Here is a 10,000-nt window from a genome sequence, read left to right as displayed (position 1 = left end):
TTCTCTCTCGATTCTTCTTCCTCTAAGCTCCACCCAAACGCTGTTAGAACAGGAAGTAAAGATGCCTTCATAATAAAACGCTAAAATAGTGTTTTATGTAGATTGTTCAGTGTCTGTTGGTTTATTGCTGAGGACCGTAGGGAATAAAGCACATTATTAGCTCATGGAAATCCAATGTTTGGTGGATTAATAAACAAGAAAATAAAAAGTATGATACCTCTATGTATATATCATACGTTTTATTTGTGTTTTTATCTGATATACTTTAAGGAAGTGGTTTGAAATGAATCCCAGTGCTTGTGTACAATGTGTCCCTAACTAAAATAAAGAGGAAAAGCGGTGAAAAAGACTATTATTGTGTAAATGTTGGAGGTTATTTATCTTATTGTGAAGCGGCTCGCGGTGCATTGTGGGGCTTGTAGTGTGAGGCTGTGGCAGGAACAGCCTTCGGTAGTAAACAGCAGAGCAACGGACGGTCCGAACCAGAACCACTGACACCCTCCGCCTTTGTCTGGTCCCTGCCTGCCCTGTACGGTCCCTGGTACCGTCCCCGTGAAGCCGTTTCGTTCTCCGGCACCGCCGCAGTTCCCGTCGGTGATTAGCATTAGCATTAGCATTAGCCCGGCTAGCCTCGGAGAATGATCGCCCTCATCAACAAACTGCTGGACTGGTTTAAGGCGCTGTTCTGGAAGGAGGAGATGGAGCTGACCCTGGTGGGGCTGCAGTACTCCGGGAAGACCACCTTCGTTAATGTCATAGCGGTGAGTCACGGACCGGGACCAGGGATGAGGCCTCTGAGCCCAGTGACAGTACTGTGGGTTATTGATCAGTCGTGCGTTAATGATTAATACTTTATATATAACTTATAATCATATTATTAACATAGAAAGATGAAGGTAACACTGTGTGTGTGTGTGTGTGTGTGTGTGTGTGTGTGTGTGTGTGTTGTGTGTGGTGTGTGTGTGTGTAGTCAGGACAGTTCAGTGAGGACATGATTCCGCCTGTTGGCTTCAAAATGAGGAAGATTACCAAAGGAAACGTTACCATTAAGGTGAAATCTCATCATCATCCTCATCATCATCTTCAATTCACCAAGATATCTTATCCTTTGTGAGCTGCATCTAAGTGTGTGTTGTGGTGTGTGTGTGTGTGTGTGTGTGTGTGTGTGTGTGTGTGTGTGTTCGTGTTCCAGTTGTGGGACATCGGAGGTCAGCCTCGGTTCAGGAGCATGTGGGAACGTTACTGTCGAGGCGTCAGTGCCATAGTGTGAGTTGTTCTCCTCATGATCTCTAGAGATTCTCCTGATGTTCTCCTGATGTTCTCCTGATGTTCTCCTGCAGGTACATGGTTGATGCTGCGGACCCAGAGAAGATTGAAGCCTCTAAGAATGAACTGCACAACCTGCTGGACAAACCACAGCTTCAGGGAATCCCTGTGAGTGGGAACCATTGGAACCATTGGAACCACCCTCTAAAACTCCACGTTAACCGAATTGCGCAATCGAGCAATGAAACAAAATCCCCTGTTTAATGCGGAAATCTAGAGAATCAGTTGAAATGCCATCACCCTGAGACATGGAACATTTTTTAGGGAAATGTTTCCGAGGAGTGCTCATTAGGTGCCCCCCCCCCCCCCCCCCCCCCCCCCCCAATATCTGTTTCAAACACCGTCCTAAACTGACAAAAAACCTACACAAATAATCACTGACTCCTGAAATCAGAGCCGACCAGTGCCTGCTTAACTTTAATGTGCCGGTCAAACTCCGTCCGTTTCTTGTCAAGAGCAGCATCGCTCCATGAAAACATGACTCAGCATTAATCATCTTCACCTGCTCAGAGAGTTTAAACATCTGATCAGATCTACAGAAGATCTGTGGATAAAGTTGTTGTGGATGAGATCATCAATACCAGGGATTGTAGAGACTGAAACATTATAGATTATTGATCACTTCCGATACTGTAAATATTCTGACCCCTAGTGGTGAAATAATTAATGCATGCTTGTGTCCATTTATTTTTGTTTAATCTTTACGGTGTGGAATGATGTCATCAGGATCATTTAAATTAGGTTCATTTAAATTAAGTTGATCAAAACGTCATCAATAAACCTGATCAGATTCAGTAAATCATTGATCCCTGAGGGGGAATTGGGTGACATCAATGCTGCTGTCATACATCTTTACATGACATATAAAGTATGAACTGTATCATACTTTATCATATCATATTTTTGACATACATTTTTATTTAATTATGAGTTTTTATTTATTAGTATTTATTTTGTTTCCTCACAGGAATTAAAAACTAATATTTTCTGGGAAAAAAAATTAATATTAAAAAAAAAAATAATGTGGGAAACACGAAATTTGGAAAAAAATAAAACAGATTTTATGGGGCCCTACCTTAGAACCATTAGAACCAGAGCCTGATCCCAGTTCTGTCTGTGTGTGTTTACAGGTTCTTGTTCTGGGAATAAGAGGGACCTCCCGGAGCTCTGGATGAGAAGGAGCTCATAGAGAGGATTGTAAGAACACACACAACACACACAACACACACACACACACACACACACACACACACAACACACACACACACACACACACACACACACACACACACACACACACACACACAGAGAGAGGTTAAAATAAACTCTACAGTGTGTCTGTGTAGTAAATGTCACACTGACACTGTCTACTATATACTATACCAGGGGTTCTCAACTGGTCTCACCCTGGGACCCACGTTTTGCCAGTCATTAAATCGCGACCATTAGATTCAACCAACCAAATTTAGTTTTTTAAAAACAGCTGTTGAAGCACATGTATATAATTTTTTTAAAACATAAATCTACATAATTTCTTACTGCAACATGCATTTCACAGCATGCAGTCAAAAGAAAAGTTTATTAAAAATAAAAGACGCACACGCGCCACACACACACAAAAGGGTTAGGTTAGGGCATGAGTAGCACGTTAGCATGAGTAGCACGTTAGCATGAGTAGCACGTTAGCATGAGTAGTACCTTTTGTACTGTATATACTGGTTTTATGGTTTTTCTTGTTTATACTGGTTTATATGGTTATTGCTTTTCAAACTCCTGCTCAGTGTTAAGCTCGACCTGCACCAACGTTGCACATACAATCTCCAGACTTGCCCTGATTAAAAGTTGAGTAAAGTATTTTGTTCGGTCAAATAATGCGCAATTATTAACGAGGTAAAATTTTCTCGCTAGTAAAAAACACATAATGTTGCATATTTTTGTCAAAGTAAAAGTCATCAACATCTACTCCAATTCACTTGTGTCAGAGGGAAACAGAGGCTCTGTGACAATCTGGTGCAAATTGGCCAGTAGGGGGCGCTATAAACAGAGAAATATCAGCAATATGAAAGTTGATCAGATTTGCATGAAATTTGGTGCCATTGGCCTGTAACTTTTACATTTTAAATCATATCTTCCTAAACTTTATATCTACGTGTTCCCTAAATAGAGTCGCATCTTCTGACATAGGCCACTCCCATGACATGTTTCTCTTTGTAAGTCACTATACATCAAAAACCTACTTTTTCAAACTCCTCTTGTTGTTTCAGCTCTATCTACACATACAAAACTCCAAACTTTCCTGATCGCCCTCAGCTCTTCATCCTTCCTGACGTACTTCCATGTGCTCCACAAAACCTTTCATAACTGCTTGCAGTTGTAGTTATTAATGTTATTACTACTTTGTGTGTTTCAGGAACCTGTCAGCCATCCAGGACAGAGAGATCTGCTGCTACTCCATCTCCTGCAAAGAGAAGGATAACATTGGTAAAACACACACACACTGTAGGGGGGTGGAGCCATTCTAATTTTATCCACGTGTACGTGTCTAACTTTCACTAAATGTCAGTAGTTCTGTGTAGACACAGGTGTGAGTGAAGCTATAGTGATCATGTGACCTTCACTATGTAGCACCATCTACATGACATGTAAACACTTAGAAAATAATATTAGGCGTGTGTGTGTGTGTTTTATGAAGTGAGTGTGAAAACAGTATGTCACCCACACTGATTTATCTCTCTCTTCTATACGGTGAATATCCTGTTTATTTATTATTGTCTTTTAATAGTAAATAAAAAACAGGATATTGACCGTTCATTCTCTCTCCCTCTAGTGTACGCTGATCATATCGACACACATTAGAAGCAATAAATAACACATTGAAATAAATAAGCTGATCCTGGTTCAGCTTTGAATCGTCTCACAGGCTGGTAATGACACGTCACTATGTTCACACCAGAGAGAGAGAAATTAGATATAAAAACTGTCAGGTGTTAATGCACATGTGGCCACATACTGTTTCACACACACGCACACGCACACACACACACACGCACCTAATATCTAAGTGTTTACACGTCACGTAGATGGTGCTACATAGTGAAGACACCTTTGTCTACGTGTGACTGATATATTTATGTTTATATTTTCTGTGTTGTGTGTGTGTGTGTGTGTGTGTGTGTGTGTGTGTGTGGTGTGTGTGTGTGTGTGGTGTGTGTGTGTGTGTGTGGTGTGTGTGTGTGTGTGTGTGTGTGTGTGTGTGTGTGTGTGTGTGTGGTCACCTGATGATCTCCTGTCCTCTCTACAGACATCACTTCTCCAGTGGCTGATCCAACACTCCAGGACTAAGAGAACTTCCTGAGGACCACGCCCTCCTCAGGGCCCCCCCCATCAGGCGAAGCATCGACACCATCTGAAATCTAAGCGTCCACGTGTCGGTGCGTCGCAGACAGTGGGAGGGGCTTAACCTGGCAGACTCCGTCCCCTCAGTGTCCCTGGCTCCGCCCGCGACCTTTTTATTGCACTTTTGTTTTTGTACGATAATAATTAATGAATCATGTTAATAATGTGTGGGTACGTTAACTGGGTTTATATTGCCTTCTTCTTCTTCTTCGTTTTTATACGTTCTTTTATTTTGTCGCTCTCTGCTGATTGGACCAGGAGGGTCATGTGACCCTTTGACAGAAGAAAATGAGAGCTGTTTATTAAACGTCCAAGTGGACTTTGTTTACATTATTTGATCATGTGATGGTTCACTCCTGTAGTAGTTCCTGCTGCAGAGAAACTACAAAGATGAAGGAAGTTCATGATGTGTATGTGTATTATGGGATGGCAGGTCCTGGTCCTGTTTCAGAAAGCCTGAGGGTTCCTGGTCTTCAAAAAACATGGATCTATTCTAATGTGATGATCACATCCCAGAGCTCCTGACCTGGAACCAAAGATCAAAGCTTCTTGTCCAGACTTTAAACAGAGGAACTCACAGGAACTCAAAGAGAAGCTCCAGAATGTCTGAAGGTTCCACAGAGATCACGTTTTACTTCCTGAGTTAATGTTAGAAAGGAACCTCCTGAAACCCTGAAGAACCGTGGAGAACCAAATCATGGAACCAGAACCAGTTCTACTGGTTAGGAGTTTAAAGAAGACCAGACTCCAAAAACTCAATATGAGGACCAGAACTGAACTTCAAAGGTGAAAGAACGCCTAGTGAGAAGAAGAGTTTCAGACCAAATAGTGAAAAACATCAGATGGTTGAGAAGAATGGAAACCAGAAGCTTCTTCTCTAGCTCTGTTTCATCCTTCAGAGAAGGTTCTACTGTCCAATGAGTCTGTAGCATTTTAAATTGTTCTCCTTCAGTAACGTTGGGAACTTCAGGCTGACGGAGGTGTTAATGTGAGGGGTGGAGCTTTGCTCTGTGGGTGTGTTCTTCACGTGTTCCTAATGACCTTACTGAGACGTTCTCTTTGAGTCCGTGTGAACAGAAGTTATCTGTGATACTAATAAAGCTCTGCAGGAACATCTTGTCTCTGAGCCTCCCTCTGAACTTCACAATAAGATAAGTCCTTTCACATTAAGAGTCATACAGAGTGGAACCAAACAAAGTGCATTAAATTCAAGATTTTTATTATTTTACATGTAAAAATAAAGAAAGAAAGAAAAAAAAAAACATCAGGTATCTCATGACGTCACAGTTACATTCTTCAACCCAAATGTTTTGCTAACCTTTTAGCGCGTGCTGATCGGTAACACCTTTCCACAGGTAGAACACACAGGACGATGATTGTTCTTATCATTCTCACATTTTGTAGAAGAAGCTATGCTGAGCCTCTTTGTTTTAGAGACTTTCCTGAGGGGAGGAGCCTGAATCTGTAGGCGGAGCTGAAGAGCTTAGGTAACTCCCATTTTTTTTCCCTTTTCATGCCTTACGATAGCATTACTTCAGCAGGTAAAAAAACTATTTAAAAATGCAATAGTAAGGCATAAAAAAATAAACTATTTTTCTCTGAGGTAAAGCTATAATAAGGCATATTTTTAAAATAGAAATTGAGTTGAGACCATAAAGTCTACTGCAAATAGAATGCACATATTTAAAATGGGCTAAAAATGCAGCAAGGGACTAAAAATTAAAAGATTTAAAAATCACAGGGTCTAATTATGGTCTTAACTAAATTTTAACTATTTTGAAAAATGTGCCTTACGATAGCTTTACCTCAAATTTTGGGTGTTTTCATTTTTGTTGTCATTTTTTGTGCCTTACTGCATACTGAGCTCAAACAAAGTATGTGCATTATATTTGCAGTGGTTTTTAGGCTGTAATGATGGTCTTAACTAAAATTTGTTCAGAATTTTTGAAAAATATGCCATAATAAAAATGTACCTCCTATTTTCGATGATTTTTTATTTTTGTCCGTTTTTGTGCTATACTGCATTCTTAGCCCATTATAAGTATGTACATTATAATTCCAGTAGTTTTTAGTGTCTAATTATTTTCTAAACTCAATTTTTCATATTTTCAAATATTTTGAAAAATATACCTTACTACAGCCTTATCTCCGATTATGAGTGATTTTTCAATTTTGTCATTTTTTGTGCCTTACTGTATTCTTAGCTCTGTTAAGCTTGTACATTATATTGCAGTAGTATTTAGGGTTTAAAAAATGAGTTAAGACCATCATTAGACCCTAAAAACTACTGCAAATATAATGTACATACTTAAAATGGGTTTAAAAATGCAGTATGTCACAAAGTATGACAATAAAATGAAAAATCACCCAAACTCGGAGGTAAGGTATAGCAAGGCATATTTTTAAAAATTAAAAAAAAAAAAAAAAAATGAGTAAAGACCATCATTAGACCCTAAAAGCATTACCTCCGATTTTGGGTGATTTTAAATTTTTGTCATTTTTGTGCCTTACTGAATTTTTAGCCTATTTTAAGTATGTACATTATATTGCAGTAGTTTTTAGGGTGTAATGATGGTCTTAACTAAAATGTGTTCAAAATTTTTGAAAAAATATGCTTTAATGCTCCCCAGGTGCCCACTGCTCCTCAGGGATGATTTAATGCAGAGGACAAATTCCATGTATGTAACAACATTACATGGCCAATTAAAGGCGAAAGCCCCGATTTAATCTTTAATCTTTTTAATCTTAATAAAAATTTACTTCAGATTTTTCGCAATTTTTTTTTTGTCCGTTTCTGTGTTTTACTGCAATGTTAGCCATTTTATGCATGTATATTATATTTCCAGTAGTTTTTAGGGTTTAATGAAGGCTTCATCTCAATTTTTATTTTTTTTTTGAAATTTTTCAAAAATGTGCCTTACTATAGCCTTCACTCCGACTTGGGTGATATTTCAATTTTGTCATTTTTTGTGCCTTATTGTATCCTTAGCCATGTTCAAGTATGGACATCATATTTGCAGTAGTATTTAGTGTCTAATGATGGTTTTATCTGAATTTTAATTTCTTTTTAATTTTTCAAAAAATTTACCTTACTGAAGTTTTCTAATTTTTGTCATTTTTTGTGGCTTACTGCATTCTTAGGTCAAATAAAGTGTGTGCATTATTTTTACAGTAATATTACGGTCTGATGATGGTCTTAATTCAATTTTGTTTTTTTTTTTAATATTTAGCGAAATATGCCTTGCTATAGCCATTCTTCCGATTTTGGGAAAATTGTCATTTTTTGTGCCTTACTGAATTTTTAGACCATTTAAGTATATGCATTATATTTCCATTAGTTTTTAGGGACTAATGATGGTCTTAATTCAATTTTTTTTATTAATTTTTGAAAATATGCCTTACTATAGCATTACCTTCGAATTTGGGTGATTTTGAAATTTTTTGTCATTTTTTGTGCATTACTGAATTTTAGCCCATTTTAAGTATGTGCATTATATTTCCAGAAATTTTTAGGGTCTAATGATGGTCGTACCTCAATTTTAATTTTTTTTTAATATTTTGGAAAATATGCCTTGCTATTTCCTTATTTCTGATTTTGGGCGATTTGTCATTTTTTGCGCCATACTGAAATTTTAGCCCAATTTAGGTATGTGCATCATATTTCCAGTAGTTTTTAGGGTCTATGATGGACTTAAATCAATTTTTAATTTTTCAATATTTTGACCTTATTTTGACCATTTCTTCTTTTTGAGTGATTTCTAAATTTTTTTCATTTTTTGTACCTTATTGATTTTTAGCCCATTTTATGTTATGTGCATTATATTTCTCGTAGTTTTTAGGGTCTAATGATGGTCTTAACTCAATTTCAATTTTTTTTTAATATTTTGCAAAATATGCCTTGCTGTAGCCTTATTTCCGATTTTGGGAGATTTGCAATTTTTTTGTGCCTTACAGAATTTTTAGCCCATTTATGTATATGAATTATATTTCCAGTAGTTTTTAGGGTCTAATGATGGTCTTAATTCAATTTTAATTTTTTTTTAATATTTGCAAAATATGCATTGCTAATGCCTTACCTCCGATTTTGGGAGATTTGTCATTTTTGTGCCTTATTGAAATTTTAGCCTGTTTAAGGATGTGCATTATATTTCCGGTAGTTTTAGGGTAATTATGGTCTTAAATCAATTTTTAATTTTTTCAAATATTTGACCTTACGATAGCCTTTTCTCATTTTTGAGTGATTTTTAAATTTTTGGCATTTTTTGTACCTTGTTGAATATAAGTATGTGCATTATATTTCCAGAGAGTTTTTAGGGTTAATGATGGTCTTAATTCAATTTTTATTTTTATTTTTTTTATTTTTGCAAAATATGCCTTACTATAGCCTTCACTCCGATTTTGGGTGATTTTTAAATTTTTGTCAATTTTTGTGTCTTATTGTATTTTTAGCCATGTTAAAGTATGTACATTACATTTCCTGTAGTTTTTAGGGTTTAATGATGATCTTAATTCAATTTTTTTTATATATATCTTATATCTGCTTAAGTATGTGCATTATATTTGCAGTAGTGTGGGGTGGTGTGTTGCTCAGTGGGTTGAGCGCCCGCCCCATATACGGAGTTCCTCACCTGCAGCGGGTCCAGGTTCAATTCCCGGCCTGGGAGCCTTTCCTGCGTGTCATTCCCTGCTCTCTCTTACCCCCTTAGTGTCAAGCAACTGTCATATAAAGACCACTAGAGCCAAAAAAATCCTTAAAAAAAAAAAAAAATATTTGCAGTAGTTGCAGTAGTGTTTAGGGTCTAATGATGGTCCTAACTCAATTTTTTTTTTTTTTTTATGAACTTTTTGAAAAAATATGCCTTACTTTTGAATTTGGCCGACTTTAGTTTTTTGTAATTTTTTGTGCCTTACTGCGTTCTTTGCCCTGTTTAAGTATGTGCATTATATTTGCAGTAGTTTTTAGGGTCTAATGATGGTCCTAACTCAATTTTTTTTTTTTGAAATTTTTGAAAAAATATGCCTTGTTATAGCCTTACTTTTGATTTTGGCTGATTTTAGTTTTTTGTAATTTTTTGTACCTTACTGCTTTCTTAGCTTGTTTAAGTATGTGCATTGTATTTGCAGTAGTTTTAGGGTCTAATGATGGTCCTAACTCAATTTTTTTTTTTTAATTTCAAAAAAAAATAGCCTTGCTATAGCCTTACTTTGATTGGCTGATTTTAGTTTTTTGTCATTTTTTGTACCTTACTGCTTTCTTAGCCTGTTTAAGTATGTGCAT

General features: G+C 37.0%; 1 pseudogene; it reads left to right on the top strand.

The window, feature by feature from the left end:
• The first annotated feature begins 391 nt into the window (after positions 1-391).
• Positions 392-5,836, top strand: LOC114467546 (ADP-ribosylation factor-like protein 8A; annotated as a pseudogene).
• Positions 5,837-10,000: the final 4,164 nt, after the last annotated feature.

The sequence above is a fragment of the Gouania willdenowi genome, chromosome 7, assembly GCF_900634775.1.
Source record: "Gouania willdenowi chromosome 7, fGouWil2.1, whole genome shotgun sequence".
In the NCBI taxonomy this organism is placed as follows: Eukaryota; Metazoa; Chordata; class Actinopteri; order Blenniiformes; family Gobiesocidae; genus Gouania; species Gouania willdenowi.
Note: the sequence above shows the minus strand (reverse complement) of the source record. Positions and strands in the feature narration are given on the sequence as shown.